This window comes from Mustelus asterias, chromosome 4 (assembly GCF_964213995.1).
Source record: "Mustelus asterias chromosome 4, sMusAst1.hap1.1, whole genome shotgun sequence".
NCBI classification, from domain to species: domain Eukaryota; kingdom Metazoa; phylum Chordata; class Chondrichthyes; order Carcharhiniformes; family Triakidae; genus Mustelus; species Mustelus asterias.
In genome coordinates, this window is record NC_135804.1 from 19,760,504 (window position 1) to 19,778,906 (window position 18,403).

Consider the following 18,403-nt stretch of genomic DNA (forward strand, 5'->3'; position numbering starts at 1 on the left):
GATTAGCAAATTTGCTGATGACACCAAAGTCGGTGGTGTGGTAGACAGTGAGGAAGGGTGTCGTAGTCTGCAGGAAGACTTAGACAGGTTGCAAAGTTGGGCCGAGAGGTGGCGGATGGAGTTTAATGCGGAGAAGTGTGAGGTAATTCACTTTGGTAGGAATAACAGATGTGTTGAGTATAGGGCTAACGGGAGGACTTTGAATAGTGTGGAGGAGCAGAGGGATCTAGGTGTATGTGTGCATAGATCCCTGAAAGTTGGGAATCAAGTAGATAAGGTTGTTAAGAAGGCATATGGTGTCTTGGCGTTTATTGGTAGGGGGATTGAATTTAGGAGTCGTAGCGTTATGTTGCAACTGTACACAACTCTGGTGCGGCCGCACTTGGAGTACTGTGTGCAGTTCTGGTCCCCACATTACAGGAAGGATGTGGAGGCTTTGGAGAGGGTGCAGAGGAGGTTTACCAGGATGTTGCCTGGTATGGAGGGGAGATCCTATGAGGAGAGGCTGAGGGATTTGAGATTGTTTTCGCTGGAAAGGCGGCGGCTAAGAGGGGATCTTATTGAAACATATAAGATGATTAGAGGTTTAGATAGGGTGGATAGTGATAGCCTTTTTCCTCTGATGGAGAAATCCAGCACGAGGGGGCATGGCTTTAAATTGAGGGGGGGTAGTTATAGAACCGATGTCAGGGGTAGGTTCTTTACCCAGAGGGTGGTGAGGGATTGGAATGCCCTGCCAGCATCAGTAGTAAATGCGCCTAGTTTGGGGGCGTTTAAGAGATCCGTAGATAGGTTCATGGACGAGAAGAAATTGGTTTAGGTTGGAGGGTCACAGTTTTTTTTTTTAACTGGTCGGTGCAACATCGTGGGCCGAAGGGCCTGTTCTGCGCTGTAATGTTCTATGTTCTATGTTCTATGTTCTATTTACTTCAAGGAGACCCTTTTCCTGCAAATTACTTACAAGAAAATTGAAAACATACAAAGTTATGAACCAGGAGGATCAGGCCAGGTGGCCCCTCAAGTTGGCTCACCATTTAATAAGACCATGGCTGATCCGATTGTCGTTTCAACTCCACGGTGGATGGCACGGTGGCACAGTGGTTAGTACTGCTGCCTCACAGTGCCAGGGACCCAGGTTCAATTCCTGGTTTGGGTCACTGTCTGTGTGGAGTTTGCACATTCTCCCTGTGTCTGCGTGGGTTTCCTCTGTGTGCTCCGGTTTCCTTCCACAGTCCAAAGATGTGCAGGTAGGATGGATTGGCCATGCTAAATTGACAGGGGGATTAGCAGGGTAAACAAATGGGGTTACAGAAGTAGGGCCTGGTTGGGATTGTGGTCAGTGCAGACTCAATGGGCCGAATGGCCTCCTTCTGCACTGTAGGGATTCTATGAACTCCACTTTCCACACCTACCCCTGAAGACCATTGACTCTCTTGTTCGTCAGGAATCTATCTACCTCTGCCTTAAAAATATTTATTGAGTCTGCCTTCACCGTCTACTGGGAAAGAAAGATCCAAAGATTCACGACTCTTGAGAGAACAACATTCTTCGCATTGTCATCTTAAATGGGAGACCACATATTTTGAAACTGGATACTTGGTTCTAATCTTCTAACAAGGGAAGACATTCTTTCAAAATACACCTTCACAAGTCACCTCAAGTTCACATGGATTTCAATAAGGTCTCAATCTTCTAAACTTTAACGAACACAGGCCCAACCTGTCCAAACTCTCCTCATAAGATAGGGGAGCAAGTGCCGGAGAGGGCTGGGTGAGTGAGGGAGAGGAGTGAGGGAGGGGAGTGTGTGTGTGTGTGTGAGAGAGTGTGTGAGAGAGTGTGTGTGAGTGACAGTGAGAGCGAGTGTGTGAGTGACAGTGAGAGCGAGTGTGTGAGTGACAGTGAGAGCGAGTGTGTGAGTGACAGTGAGAGCGAGTGTGTGAGTGACAGTGAGAGCGAGTGTGTGAGTGACAGTGAGAGCGAGTGTGTGAGTGACAGTGAGAGCGAGTGTGTGAGTGACAGTGAGAGCGAGTGTGTGAGTGACAGTGAGAGCGAGTGTGTGAGTGACAGTGAGAGCGAGTGTGTGAGTGACAGTGAGAGCGAGTGTGTGAGTGACAGTGAGAGCGAGTGTGTGAGTGACAGTGAGAGCGAGTGTGTGAGTGACAGTGAGAGCGAGTGTGTGAGTGACAGTGAGAGCGAGTGTGTGAGTGACAGTGAGAGCGAGTGTGTGAGTGACAGTGAGAGCGAGTGTGTGAGTGACAGTGAGAGCGAGTGTGTGAGTGACAGTGAGAGCGAGTGTGTGAGTGACAGTGAGAGCGAGTGTGTGAGTGACAGTGAGAGCGAGTGTGTGAGTGACAGTGAGAGCGAGTGTGTGAGTGACAGTGAGAGCGAGTGTGTGAGTGACAGTGAGAGCGAGTGTGTGAGTGAGTGAGAGCGAGTGTGTGAGTGACAGTGAGAGCGAGTGTGTGAGTGACAGTGAGAGCGAGTGTGTGAGTGACAGTGAGAGCGAGTGTGTGAGTGACAGTGAGAGCGAGTGTGTGAGTGACAGTGAGAGCGAGTGTGTGAGTGACAGTGAGAGCGAGTGTGTGAGTGACAGTGAGAGCGAGTGTGTGAGTGACAGTGAGAGCGAGTGTGTGAGTGACAGTGAGAGCGAGTGTGTGAGTGACAGTGAGAGCGAGTGTGTGAGTGACAGTGAGAGCGAGTGTGTGAGTGACAGTGAGAGCGAGTGTGTGAGTGACAGTGAGAGCGAGTGTGTGAGTGACAGTGAGAGCGAGTGTGTGAGTGACAGTGAGAGCGAGTGTGTGAGTGACAGTGAGAGCGAGTGTGTGAGTGACAGTGAGAGCGAGTGTGTGAGTGACAGTGAGAGCGAGTGTGTGAGTGACAGTGAGAGCGAGTGTGTGAGTGACAGTGAGAGCGAGTGTGTGAGTGACAGTGAGAGCGAATGTGTGAGTGACAGTGAGAGCGAGTGTGTGAGTGACAGTGAGAGCGAGTGTGTGAGTGACAGTGAGAGCGAGTGTGAGTGACAGTGAGAGCGAGTGTGAGTGACAGTGAGAGCGAGTGTGAGTGACAGTGAGAGCGAGTGTGAGTGACAGTGAGAGCGAGTGTGTGTGTGTAAGCGAGAGTGAGTGTGTGAGTGTGCGAGCGAGTGCGACAGAGTGGGAGAGAGTGCGAGAGAGTATATTCATGTGTGGGAGAGAGATGTGTGTGTGTGTCCATCTGCTTATCAGCTTTACAGCATCATTCCTCCCATTAAAAATGACAAAGGGTAAGACGTAAGTTTTCGATTACCCATTCCTAAAGTGGGCACTATATCCTGCGGCTAATGTTAAGGGAGGGTGGCTTGGCCAGGGGTTAATGTGAGGGGGCCATGTAGCTGGCGAATGTATTTGTGACTGTGGGCCTCTTCCTTATTCCTAATGCATGCATAGGTAAAGCTGGAAAAGACTGGTTTATATTTGGTCTCTGTATTCACCCCTATTTCGTGGCTAAAAAGCGGCCGTCAACATCATGAGACTGTTTGCGGTTCCCCAATGCTCTTGGGAGGTTGGTATGGAGTTCATGGCTCAGAAAGTTTGGGAAACCCTGAATTAGGATAATGACGACTCTAATGAAGTACTGAAGTGTAATTGGTGCCAAAGGAACTTTACCTATTAAGCAACCACAGATGTCAGGAGAAACAAAGGGAGGATTTTTTTTTAGTTTCAAACATTTTAATCAAGTGTTTGCTAATTTTAGTAGATTTTTCAGTGCAAATGTAGTAACTGGAACAAAGGGAGGTGCAGGGTGATATTACACATTTTAATTACCTATAGAAACAAGTTATGGAGTTTATAATAACTGCAAGTGTAATAAAAATATTAGAACAAGTGGCCATAAGAAGAAGAATTTCTGCCAACGTAGCAATGAAAGTATAAGACACAAAATATAAATCACCAAAATACATCTAGCACATATTATTTTATAACGAGCGATCTGTGATCACAAATCTCAAACCATGTAATCTAAAAAAGCTGATGCAATGCAGATATTCATCTCTGGGCCCTCTTTGGATTTGAAGTGCTGGGCTAGATAACGCCTCACCCGGCCCCCACAGACATTGCCCCACCCCCACAATATTACTGACCCCCTTATCCCCCCCCCAATCCCCTGCCACCCATTCCAATCACGGCCCCTCCCTTCGATCTCGGGCAGAGTGGCAGCGGACCCCCCTTTCACCCCCCCCCCCCCCCCCCGCCTCCCCCACTGATCACAGGCAGGGTGGCAGCAGACCCACCTTTCCTCCCCCCACCCATCAAGCAGAGTGGCAGCAGACCCCCATTTCCCCCCTCCAATCTCAAGCAGAGAGCCATTGGACCTACCTCCCCCCCCACCCCCCCCCGCCCAATCTCAAGCAGAGAGCCGTCGGACGCTCGGCACTTAACTCCTCACTAATCCTCACTGACGGAGCGCCTGAATCGGACTTTTATGGAGCATATCTGTTTCATGCCGATTCTGGATGGGTGAACACGGTGGTAAAGGGGGAAGTGCTGGTAAAGTTGGGCCTGCAGCCCAATAAGTCAAGTTAAATGCATACAAATGCATTTAAATGGCTGTCGTGCCCATTTTGGGTATGGTCCTGATTGCGGCCATTTTTCGGGCCTTGGTAAAGGGGGAACAGGCGTGGAGGCGGGTGCAGATCGTGCTACTCACCCCATGCCCGACATTACCAAGTTTTCGCGCCCAAAAATGGGCGCAATGCGATGGTATAATCGGACCCTCTATCTTTTTTCCTGTTTCAGTACATGTCGAGTACAGAACTATGAAGAGTATGAAAATGACCCAATACAAATAGGTGACAAGATTGTACAGTTTTCAGCCTACACTGTGGAGGCGCTAGCCTAGTCATATTATCGCTAGACTATTTAGACTGTTCTCTGGATCTGAGTTTGAATCCTGCCACAGCAGATAGACAAATTTAAATTCAATTATATCTGGAATTAAGAATCTACTGATGACCATGAAACGGTTGTCGATTGTCGGAAAAACACATCAGGTTCACTAATGACTTTTAGGGAAGGAAAATCTGCCATCTTTACCTGGTCGGGCCTACATGTGACTCCACAGCAATGTGGTTGACTGCTCTCTGAAATGGCCTACCCAAGGGCAAGTAGAAATGGGCAATAAATGCTGGCCAGGCAGCGATGCGGGTGGCACGGTGGCACAGTGGTTAGCACTACTGCCTCACAGCACCAGGGACCTGAGTCCGATTCCCGGCTTGCGTCACTGTCTGTGTAGAGTCTGCACATTCTCCCCGTGTCTGCGTTGGTTTGCTCCGGGTGCTCCGGTTTCCTCCCACAGTCCAAAGACCTGCTGGTTAGGTGCATTGACCCCGAACAGGCGCCAGCATTTGGTGACTTGGGGAATTTCACAGTAACTTCACTGCAGTGTTAATATAAGCCTTACTTGCGACTAATAAATAAATAATGTCCATGTCCCACAAATGAATAAAAATAATTGTTGCAAACAGTTTAATCTAAAGATTACTATGTTTACTGCTGCCATTTGGTTTTCATCTTTATTTTAAATTTGAAGGATAAAGACTGGACAAACTGGGGCTCGAGATATTACTGACCACAAAATAGTGTCGTATCATTAATATATTCATATTAAAACCTGGCTAATTGACATTATTTGGCAGTGCTGAACCAGCACTTTATTAAATATAACTTCTAGCAATCTGCATTGTAAAATGGCAGGTCGATTTTGCTGCAGTTAGGAGCGCATCTATTGATCAATTTTGGTGACAGAGGTTGCAGACGTTACTTTAGAATTCAATGTTTTGTATAATTTGTTCATCAATTTTGACGGGAACACAACAAGTTTCAAAAATCGAAACTTCTTACCGGAGTGAGCTTTATTAACTTAACTCCTCACAAATGCTCCCAAACATTTTGGTACAAATGTATATTTCCAGTTCCAATTAGGATAGCAGCACTTGAGGAAGTACTCCAGATTTAAACAGCATGTGCCATGAGTTTTCTTGAGTGCCTGCACTTTTTTTCATGATGCCAAGTAATTGTATGGCTGATTCCAGTTTGTTTGTTATAATGGCTTCTTGGGACTTGCCTATTACACTCATGGAGCTATTACAGCAAACAAACTAGAATCAGCTACATAATTACTTACTTGGCAGCACGGGGAACAAAGAACAGACACTGCAGCTGGTTCCTGCCTTCGCCTGCGATTACTACTTTTTGTATTCTTCCATCAAAGCCCTGTCCCGCAACTGGCTGCATCAAAGGAGGCAGAGAGGAGGCCGTGCACAGATCTTTGCTATTCACCTTGTCTATCAATGATTCAGAGTTGTGAGTACAGTCGAATTGTCAAGCTTTTGCCAATCCCCCATCAGGGTGGAAGGGGTGCAAACAATCAATTGATCGGAGTTGTTTTATTACGGTGGAGGGATTCAAACATGGAATTCTGGGGAAGATAGGGTCGGATTTGGGAGGCAACAACATGTTCAAGGAGGGGCGGCACAGTAGCACAGTGGTTAACACGTCTGCCTCACAGCGCCAGGGACCTGGGTTCAATTCCCAGCTTGAGTCACTGTCTGTGTGGAGTTTGCACATTCTCCCCGTGTCTGCGTGGGTTTCTTCTGGATGCTCCGGTTTCCTCCCATAGTCCAAAAATGTTGGGTTAGGTGGATTGACATGTTAAATTGCCCCTTAGTGTCAGGGGGCTAGGCAGGGTAAATATGTGGGGTTACAGAGATAGGGCCTGGGTGGGATTGTTGTCAATGCAAACTCGATGGGCCTTATGCTGCACTGTCGGGATTCTATTCTATGGGGCGACACGGTAGCACAGTGGTTAACACTGCTGCTTCACAGCTCCAGGGACTTGGGTTCGATTCCCGGCTTGGGTCACTGTCTGTGTGGAGTTTGCACATTCTCTTCGTGTCTGCGTGGGTTTCCTCCGGGTGCTCCAGTTTCCTCCCACAGTCCAAAGATGTGCAGGTTAGGTTGATTGGCCATGCTAAAATTGCCCTTAGTGTCCTGGGATGCGTAGGTTAGAGGGATTAGTTGGTAAATATGTAGGGATATGGGGGTAGGGCATGGGTGGGATTGTGGTCGGTGCAGACTCGATGGGCCGAATGGCCTCTTTCTGTGCTGTAGGGTTTCTAAGATTCTAAGATTAAATTGCCCCTTAGTGTCAGGGGGACTAGCAGGGTAAATGCAAGGGGTTCTGGGGATAGGGTCTGAGTGGGTTGTGGTCAGTGCAGACTCGATGGGCTAAATCGTTTCCTTCTGCACTGTAGGATTCTATTATAGGTGCAGCAGGATCTAGATAAATTTATAGAGTCATAGAATCCCTACAGTGCAGAGGAGGCCATTTGGCCCATCGAGTCTGCACCGAGCACAATCCCCCTAGACCTTATTTCCATAACCCCTCATATTTACCCTGCAATCCTCCTGACACTGGAGTTAATTTAACATGGCCAATCAACCTAACCCGCACATCTTTGGACTGTGGGAGGAAACCGGAGCACCCAGAGGAAACCCATGCCTGGCTGGGAAAAGACAAATGAAATTTAGAGTCAATAAGTGCAGAGTAATGAGACTAGAATAAACTAGAAATACCAACAGCTTGAACGAACTAGAAGCCATGAGTAGTGCAAGGAAGCGGTAATAAGACAAATATGATCATTTGTTGCGTGGTCCGTGAAATAGAAAGCAAATGACTGTATGCGATATCGATCCAACCTGTAATGTTGGTGGCTGTGTACACAGTTCTGATCACCATTTCTAGGGAAGGAGACCATGCTGCTTGTATAGGTACAAAGGAGAATGATTCATCAGTTACCTGCGCTACAAGTGAGATGACAGAAACTGATATTGTGGCTGAAAATATTATTTTTTCTGAAACAACCACAAATAAAGAAGCAAATGTACAGCCAAACAGAATGAGGAAAAAAAGACATCACTCTCCAGGTATTTTCTTTATTCATTCCTGGGACATGGACATCGCTGGCTGGCCAGCATTTATTGCCTATCCCTCATTGCCCTTGAACTGAATGGCTTGCTAGGCCATTTCAGAGGACAGTTGAGAGTCAACCACATTGCTGTGGCTCTGGAGTTTCTTGATTTGTAAGGGGATCAGGGGTTATGGGGGAAAGGCAAGAGAATGGGGATGACAAAAATATCAGCCATGATTGAATGGTGGAGCAGACTCGACGGGCCGAGTGGCCTAATTCTACTCCTGTGTCTTCGGGTCTTATGGAGTCACATGTAGGCCAGACCAGGTAAGGCAGCAGATTTCCTTCCCTAAAAAGGACATAGTGAACCAGATGGATTTTTCCGACAATCGACAAAGGTTTCAGTCATCAGTAGATTCTTAATTCAAAATATTTTTTATTGAATTTCAATTTCTCTGTTATTTAAGAGCAGATTAAGAAGTCTTGACCTATACTAACCATGGTGCGCACCACTGCGGATGTCCATGTTTACAGCTGCTCTGAACCCACTATTAATTCACCCAAAACTCAAGCAAATTACGTGCCTGCCACCTGACGCTTTCATAATCCACACAATATGGCGTGCTCCAAAAAGGAACATTCTAGCAAGTTCTATTAACATGCAACTTTGTGAATTTAAAAGAGCCTGAGGGAAAAACGCAGAATACAAGGTAATATTTTCTTTTTCTTAAATTTCAGACAACACCCAACAGGCACAGCTCGCAATTCACAGGCAATGGACCTGGGCTTTAGAGAACACGGCATTCAGTTCGCTGGCTGAGCATGCTCCAAGCTGAACTGACAGCAGCTGCCTCACCTGCTGTCATACCACCTGCTGGAGCTAACCTTCCAAAAAGCAGCTGGTTATTCATGGAGGTAAAACGGCAGCGGGAAAGTCCGGCCATGAAAACCCAGTACAGAATGCCAGCAAGACTTTGAGTCCAAAAGACTCTGAGAGCTGGAACACCTGCAGCCATTTTTAATGCACTCTGAGTGAGCAAGTTATATAATTACTGTCCTAAATTGAAGAGACAATATAACGAGAGGAGGTGGTTCACAAATTCAAATAAGAGAAGGGAAGATTATTAAAATGAACCAAAAAACCTGATTCCAATGTAGTATATATGATAATGTCAATGTACTGAATATCTGAATAAATGCCCGAATATGGCTGAGGTCATCTTAGAAAGTACAAACAGTCGTTTAGCAGTACAGAACTTTACCGCTGAAAAAATATACATTTTGTCAAAGTTTTTCATCTTGCACTCAACAGGACAATTCACAAGAGCACCAATGTAAGGGAAAACATATCTGTACTGTATGAGAAGAGAGTGCTGATTGGTTGGCAAGTGGTCTCTGATTGGTAGAGACATTTCCATGGAGAGTGCACCAGTTGACAGTGACTGACAGTTACCTGCCAAGCATTATTCAAAATTTAAACCACATAACTTGACTCTGATTAGTCAAGCTACTGCCCTGAGGAATGAACCAGCGAATGGCTGTCACTTATTTTGTTTAGCTGAAACAGGCACAAAGTGTGTACACATTCTTTCTGTCTGCAAAGAACAGGGACCTGTGTATTAATATATGTAGCTTCCAGTACATGCAAATGTGCCACACTGCAAGCCTTACTGACAATTTTAAATCTGTTGTCAGCATAATTTGTAACGCACTGAGGATTATTTAGCTAATGTTGTCCAATCATGGAATCACATATAATGTTGGACACTGTGTTTTGAGTTTTGCAAGCATGGGTTGTTTGCAACAGGCAAGGTATAGACTGAACCCAAAGAGTGGAGGAGACACGCTGTTTGATATGATCTACCAGTCTTTGGGACGTCCAGTGCACACACATAGCATCATACTGGCATTGAAATTCATATACCACATTATTAATTTGTGCTGTGGGCAGAATGTGTCCCTAATCCATGATGCCTGTTTTTTTATGAGTACTACAAGTGCTGTTAGAGGTCCAAAATGGTGTCTGCATGACATGCATTTCTGGTGCAAATCGTTTCAGATAGCACACAATCATCAAGCTCTCACAGGGATCATCTGTTGCAAGGATGCAGAATAGACACCTTATAAATCAGAATGTAACACTGATTTGATGCTCAACATTCCACTTATTTACCATCCCTTTATCACGCACTGCTAAACACGCACTCAGTAGCAAGCTGGAACGCCACCAGTGCTGTAAAGGCATCAACAGTTTTCTGGTTAGCTGCTGATCAGTTTCTACTAACTGTTGCATCAAAAGATCCTTAAAGTTGCTGAAGTCTACAGGGGATGGTCTGGCAAGTGCTGAAGGGCTTTGTCCTGACTTCAAGACTTCTGCATGAATCAGGATCTGTATTACACCCAATGTGCAAACAGATTTTTGTTCATATGTCATCTACTGAAATTTGGAATTTTGTCGTCATCATAAGTTTGTCACATGATTCATTTGAGGAATAATTTCACAAAATAGAATCCCTACAGTGCACTAAGAGACCATTCAGCCCAACAAGCCTGCACCAACCACAATTCCACCCAGGCCCTATCCATGTAATCCCACGTATTCATCCTGCTAATCTCCCTGATACGAAGGGGCAATTTATGATGGCCAATCCTCCTAACCCACACATTTTTGGACTGTGGGAGGAAACTGAAGCCTCTGGAGGAAACCCACGTAGGCACGAGGAGAATGTGTAAACTCCACACTGACAGTCACCCAAGGCTGGAATCGAACCCGGGTCCCTGGCGCTGTGAGGCAGCAGTGCTAATCACTGTGCCACCGTGCTGTCCATGTTGAGGTTACAGGTGTAGAGTTGGATGTTGTTCAAAGTTGTGAAAGAAGAGTTTTATGATCAGACAAAGCATTTGGTTCAAACCCCCTGTGGCTTTAAACAGTACTCAGAAGGCAGAACGTACACTGGTCAGATAATTTCATTTCAGTTACTGCCTTCTGGTGTGTGAACTAACACAGGCCATCCCTTTGATGAAGGCTCCGGGGTCTGAAATGGGTTGTTTTATTCATTGGTGGGAAATGGGTGTCGCTGGCTGGCCAGTATCTATTGCCCACCCCTAGTTGCCCAAAGACAGTTGAGAGTCAACCCACACTGCTGTGGCCCTGGAGTCACATGTAGGTCAGACCAGGTAAGGACGGCAGATTTCCTTCCCTAAAGGACATTAGTGAACCAGATGGGTTGTTCCAACAATGGACAATGGTTTCATGGCCATCAGTGAATTCTTAATTTCAGACATTTTTTGTTGAATTCAAATTCCACCAACAGCCGAGGTGGGATTCGAACCCAGGTCCCCAGAACATTAGCAGAGTTTCTGGATCAATAGTCTAGCGATAATGCCACTAGGCCATCGCCTCCCCTAGTTTTCCCCAAGTGGCCCACAAATAACGATTTTGAATGTTTTTTTTAAAAATATAATGAAGACCTCAGTATTGGAGTTTTTTGGAAGCAGTGAAATGATCCCAATTTGCATTGCAGGGCTCTCAGAAGTCTGCACGACAATGGTGATCACTCAGTAAAACAGACTTTACGTGGTGCTGGGACTTATTGAAGCGGGTGTGTGGACAAGAAAGCTGTGGGGAAAAGAGTTCATGGGGCATTAATGGAGAAAGTGAAACATTGCATTGGAGAAATGTACTGAGGGCAGCAATAGCAGGCATGTACTGCACAGGTCTGGAAAATGAACAGCACGTTTGTTGGTATTCTGCCTTTTATTTAGCAATACACTGCATAATGAAAATGAGCCTTCCGAAACAGGCACAATGTGGCAGAAACGATTGCTGCAAAAACAAGATAACACAGAATATTTCTCATCCTGACAGGCTGCGTGCCTCCTTTGTGTTCCACTGAAGGACTGCAGAAGTGGTCTGACCTTTTCTGTGAAATCAAAAGCATGAGTGGCGAAAACATGCTAAACATTTAGAATCAATAACCTCAAATCCCTGGGAAAACGCAGTTACACATCCAGTATTATAATAAATAATCCATCAATGATTAAAATAAAACCACTCAGCTGCATTTTTCTTGGTTCGGGAATGGAGAGGAGAGCTCACTTTTAATTAATATTGACTGCTCACTAACGAAGTTACTGGAAAATGCCATTTTGAAACATGCCTTTCCTGCGAATTTTCTAAGTGAAAAAGAGAGAAGCAGCCAATTGTAAAGCGACTATAATAAATGATCTTTTAACTCACCTTAATTATTCATGAATGACTCGCAAGGTGCCAAAGTGTCATCCATGTCACCATGGTGTAGACAGTATTTGTGCAAAATGGCTCAATGGTGATATAAAGTTCAAGGCTACCAGCACCCTTGGATCTTTTTCAGTGTAGCTTCAACACCATTCCTGGGGTACCTATGCCATGGTTTCCGATGTGCATTACTTCACTCAAATTGAATTTCACCCAGTGGCCCATCTATTCACATTTGATGATCTTTGACTTGTTTACTCAAATTCAAATTTACTTTCCCCCTACTATCCCAGCCCATCACTTGCAAATCTAACCAATTTACACCACATTTCTCATTCTAGGTCATCAATGCAAAGTGAGAAACATTATAGCCCAACACCAGTCTCGGAGGCAGATCATTTAGTAATTCTTCACACTGTGTAACTTTGTTAATGTCTGTTTGGGGCTTCCATGGACAATGCATTTTCATTGCTTCAAGCGTATACAATCTTTCATGTCTCAGTTGTTAGCACTCACCACCCTGAATCAGAACGATTCAAGAACCACGCCAGAGACTTGAACACAAGTTCTATGCTAACACTCCATTGCAGCACTGCAGAGGTACTGCACGGAATCATAGGCCAGGACTTTCCAGTCCTACCGCAGTGGGTTCTCATGGTGGATGTGGTGAGCCATTCAAATCTCCGTTGACTTTGACAGGAAAGGCTGGAAAATCACAGTACAAAACGTGGCCATTTGACCCATGGTGTCTATTCTGGCTCTCTGAAGGAGCAATTCACCTAGTCCCACTCCACTGCCTTTTCTTTATCGTTCTGCATTTTTTTTTTCTGGGCGGCACGGTAGCACAGTGGTTAGCACTGCTGCTTCACAGCTCCAGGGACCTGGGTTCGATTCCCGGCTTGGGTCACTGTCTGTGTGGAGTTTGCACATTCTCCTCGTGTCTGCGTGGGTTTCCTCCAGGTGCTTCGGTTTCCTCCCACAGTCCAAAGATGTGCGGGTTAGGTTGATTGGCCATGCTAAAATTGCACTTAGTGTCCTGAGATGCATAGGTTAGAGGGATTAGTGGGTAAATATGTAGGGATATGGGGGTAGGGCCTGGGTGGGATTGTGGTCGGTGCAGACTCGATGGGCCAAATGGCCTCTTTCTGTGCTGGAGGGTTTCTATGATTTCTATGATAATAATCCAGTTCCCTTTGGAAGCCTTGATTGAACCTGCCTCCACCATACTCTCAACCAGTGCTTTCCAGATCCTTATACTCTTTGCAGGAAACGGTTTTTCCTCCTATCCAACTGCTTCTTTTGCAAATGACCTTCAACCTTTACTCACTTGTTCTTGATTCTTCCACCCATGGCTACAGTTTATCTTTATCTATTCTATTCAGATCCCTCATGATTTGCAATACTTTGATCAAATCTCCTCTCAACCATTTATTCTCAAAGGAGAATTTCTCCAATCTGTAATTGAAGTCCCTCATCCCTGGAACCATTCTCATGAAAGATTTCTGCACCCTTTCTAATGCCTTCACATCCTTCCTAAAGTGTGGTGCCCAGATATGGACACAATGCTCCACTTGAGACTGAAGTAGTGTTTTTATATAGATTTAACTAACTTCCTTGCTTTCCTACACTTTGCCCCTATTTATAAAGCACAGGATCCCGTGATCTTTAACAACACTCTCAATCTTTATGTACAAAGAGACACAGTTCCCTACACTTCTGCATCCATCCCCTTTAGAATTGTACCCTTTATTATATCTTGTAACTCCATGTTCTTCCTACTAACATGAATCACTTCACACTTCTCTGCATTAAATTTCCTCAACCACTTGTTCTCCCATTTCACCAACTTGTCTACGCCCTACGAAGTTCTATACTATCCTTCTCCCAGTTCATAATACTAGATGATGTTTCTGCAGATTTTTAAATTGTGCCCTTTACAACCAAGGTCCACGTCATTATTACATATCAGGAAGAGCAGAGATCTGAACAGCAACACCTTGGAAATTCCATGATAAACTTTTCTCCAGACTGAAAAACAACCATTTACCTCTACTCCCTGTTCACTCAGTTAACTTTGTATTCATATTACTGCTGTCCCTTTTATTCCATGAGCTCGAACTTTACTCACAGATCTGTTGTGTGGCACTGCATCAAAAGCCTTTTGGCAGTCCATGTACACCACATCAATGGCACTGCCCTCATCAACCCTCTCTGTTACCTCTTCAAAAGACTCCTGCAAGTTAGTCAAACAAGATGTACCCTTAAAACATCCATGCTGGTTTTCCTTAATTAACTGACATTTGTATAAGTGATTATTGATTTTGTCCCAAATTATCAATTCCAAAAGCTTCCCCATCACCATTTAACTGACTAGCTTTAGTTGCTGGGCTTACCTTTACACCCTTTTTTGAACAAGTGTTTAATATTTGCAATCTGCCAATCCCATTAGCACCACCCAATGAATCGAAAGAAGACTGAAAAATTATGGCCAGTGCCTCTGCAATTTCCACTTTCACTTTTTTCAACATCCTTGGATGCACCTCATTCAGTCCTGGTACCTTATCAACTTTTAAGTACAGACCATGAGGTTAAAGCTCATGAGATCCAGGGTGAGGTAACCAACTGGATACAAAATTGGCTTGACGACAGAAGACAGAGGGTGGTTGCAGAGGGTTATTTTTCAAACTGGAGGCCTGTGGCCAGCGATCGGTGATGGGTCCACTGTTATTTGTATTAATGATTTGGATGAGAATTTAGGAGGCATGGTTAGTAAGTTAACAGATGACACCAAGATTGGTGGCATAGTGGACAATGAGGAAGTTTATCTAGTATTGCAATGGGATCTTGATCAATTAGGCCAGTGGGCCGATGAATACCAGATGGATTTTAATTTAGATAAATGTGAGGGGATGCATTTTGGTAGATCAAATCGGGACAGGATCTACTCATTTAATGATAGGGCATTAGGGAGAGTTATAGAACAAAGAGATTGAGGGATATTGATTCAAAGCTCCTTGAAAGTGAAGTCACAGGTGGACAGGGTGCTGAAGAAGGCATTCGGCATGCTTGGTTTCATTGGTCAGAACATTGAATACAGGAGTTGGAACATCTTGTTGAAGTTGCACAAGACATTAGTAAGGCCACACTTGGAATACTGTGTACAGTTCTGGTCACCCTATTATAGAAAGGATATTATTAAACTAGAAAAAGTGCAGAAAAGATTTACTAGGATGCTACCGGGACTTGATAGTTTGAGTTATAAGGAGAGGCTGGATAGACTGGGACCTTTTTTCCCCGGAGCGTAGGAGGCTTACGGGTGATCTTATAGAGGTCTATAAAATAATGAGGGGCATAGATAAGGTAGACAGTCAACTTCTTTTCCCAAAGGTAGGGGAGTCTAAAAATAGAGGGCATAAATTTAAGGTGAGAGGGGAGAGATTCAAAAGTGTCCAGAGGGACAATTTTTTCACAGAGGGTGGTGAGTGACTGGAATGAGCTACTGGAGGCAGTAGTAGAGGCAGATACAATTTTGCCTTTAAAAAGCATTTAGACAGTTACTTGAGTAAGATGGGTATAGAGGGATATGGGCTAAACGCGGGCAATTGGAACTTGCTTAGTAGTTAAAATTGGGCAGCATGGACAAGTTGGGCCGAAAGGCCAGTTTCCATGCTGTAAACCTCCATGAAGTGTTTTGTTAGGAAGGATCCAAAGTCATGAAAGACGCTCCATAAATGGAAGTCTCTCATATCACAAAAGAAGGTTTTCTATGGTCCACATCTTCAAAAAGATTAATAAGAAAGGATCTCACCCCTTCTGAAACCATGTTGACTGTTGTACACCCTGATCCTCAAGTTTACTGCTGGTAACCAATTCTATTACTGATGCAAGGCTTTTAGTCTGTAGTTCCTTTCTCACCTTATGGAATGGTTCCAATCTCACAGCACCAAAGCTAGTTCAAGCGAAAATAGCCAAAGACTGTTCAGGAGCATTTTCTACAGCAATAGGGGAGGCAATGGCCAAGTGTGATTATCACTAGACTATTAATCTAGAAACTTTGCTAATGTTCTGGGAACCCGGATTCGAATCCCGCCACAGCAGAGAGTAGAATTTGAATTCAATAAAAAACATGGAATTAAGAATCTACTGATGACCATGAAACCATTCTTGATTGTTGGAAAAACCCATCTGCTTCACTGATGTCCTTTAGGGAAGGAAATCTGCCGTCCTTCCCAGGTCTGGCCTACATGTGACTCCAGAGCCACAGCAATGTGGTTGACTCTCAATTGCCGCTGGGCAACTAGGGATGGGCAATAAATGCTGGCCAGCTACCAATACCCGTGCATGAATAAAAAAATGATTTCTAGTCCAATGAGAAAACAGGCATCATGATACCTGGTTCTTGAGAAATAGCCATGTTTTGCAAATTGTATCATAAAGGTCTACAATCTCATGTCGTGGAACATAGTATTTGCTGTTCACCAGAGTCCCGCTACAGCCTCAGCACGAGATGTATTCATCCTCCCTCAGAGAAAATCGATGAAGCAATACAGTACATATGAGTGACTGGAGGTAAAGTCTACTGAGTGATGCCAGACTCATATATAGTACTTGTAATAATTGTTTTCCTCCCACTTCATTAGACTTGCTCGAGACAAAACTGATTTTAACTGGTTTTCCCTTCCTGAAACATCTGGAGTCACATTGGGTGGAAGCTTGTTGTGTCGGGCTCTTGCCTATCGGCTGCGAGTGGCTAGGGGCTTGCGCTGCCTCTTTTCGAGAAGGTCCACCAAAACACAAACCAATCAGGCAGTGGCGAGGTCAGTGGCGTGCTGTCCCCAGGGAACAAGAACCTGAGGACATAGGTCTCGTCTGCTGAGAGCTGCCAGCCAATCACAATACAATAGTGGCAGGAAGAGGGGTGCAGGGAGGTCAGCAGCAAAATCAGGGGTAGGAGCTCTTCGTGCCCCCCCCCCCAGCTTCTCAATCTCCAGTCCCTCGATCAGGCATTGTGGTTTTGATCGAGATACCTCCCCCAGAACGTGACAAGCAGACTGCACAGTTTTAGCTGCCATGCACACCACATGGCGACAGGACCACCTGAAGTTGGGTTAATACCAGCCCTTAAACTGTCATTAACTGGCCACTTCAGGGCCTCCATAGGCAGTGTGGCAGGTCGAACAACCGTGGGCCTTCTTACCTTAAACTTAATTCTAGCGGAGGCAGGAAGGCAGTAGAGTTTCAGTACACTATCATCCCATCTCATTACACATCTTTCCCACCTCCAACTTTGCCACAGGCGAGAGCACAAGATTCCACCCACTGTTTATCGACTCTGAGGATTTGTAGCATTTGCTTAAAATGCAAGTTTTCTTTTCATCCTTTCCTTCCAAAAATAAACCTTGCCACAGTTTATTTGACCGTGACATGATTTACAAGAGTCTTCTTCCCTTATTTACCACTTCAGTTGTATTTTTTCCCACGGTTGTCACTGAATAATCGTGAAGAGTTTTCTCCCCCATTGTTGAGTCTTCTGTGACTAACATTTTGAACAGATGGTCATGTGTTAGACGTTGCGTTGTCCGACTCCTACACGAGTGTCTGAGCTCAGCACAGAACCGTCCAGCAAGCATCCTTCCCGGACATTAGCGTCTTCCACAGTGACGTCCAAAACAACCTAATCAACCAAACGACTTTGTATGCTCAGAATTTTATTAAAACATTGATTTCATATGCTAAAACAGAAGGACAGGCCAAATGATTTACCAAGCCTGCAATGGGTCATTTTCAACGTGAGCCAGTAATCCAACTCTCTTGACACTTCAATATTCTTTTCAAGGAACCATCTAACTCACTTATATTTTTTATATTACTTGTAAAGAAATAGGAATTAATTGTTATGTGAATATATAACCCACTGCTGTTTATATGCCAACTAACAATGTATCAGTGCCCGAACCATATAGAGAACAACAAGAAATACGGGAGCTCCAGCATTTCAAAACTGAAGTGTGATTATTTCTAACTTAAGGAAATTCAAAGGCATTACACTCATTTTAACATAAATTTACAGATTCTGCTTCAGTAATGAATTCAGTGTTCTAATCACTCTCTGTATAAAATATATTTTTTCCAACATTCCCATTGATTCCTCCTGCAAATCAACCTAAATTTGAGGCCCTCTTATTATCATCTTGCTGTTCTTGAGAATGATCATGGTT

General features: G+C 44.7%; 1 protein-coding gene across 2 annotated transcripts in view; it reads right to left on the reverse strand.

Moving 5' to 3' along the window:
* Positions 1–18,403, reverse strand: part of cdh13 (cadherin 13, H-cadherin (heart)) — a 1,022,665-nt gene that overhangs the window by 854,461 nt on the left and 149,801 nt on the right. The window lies entirely within an intron of this gene.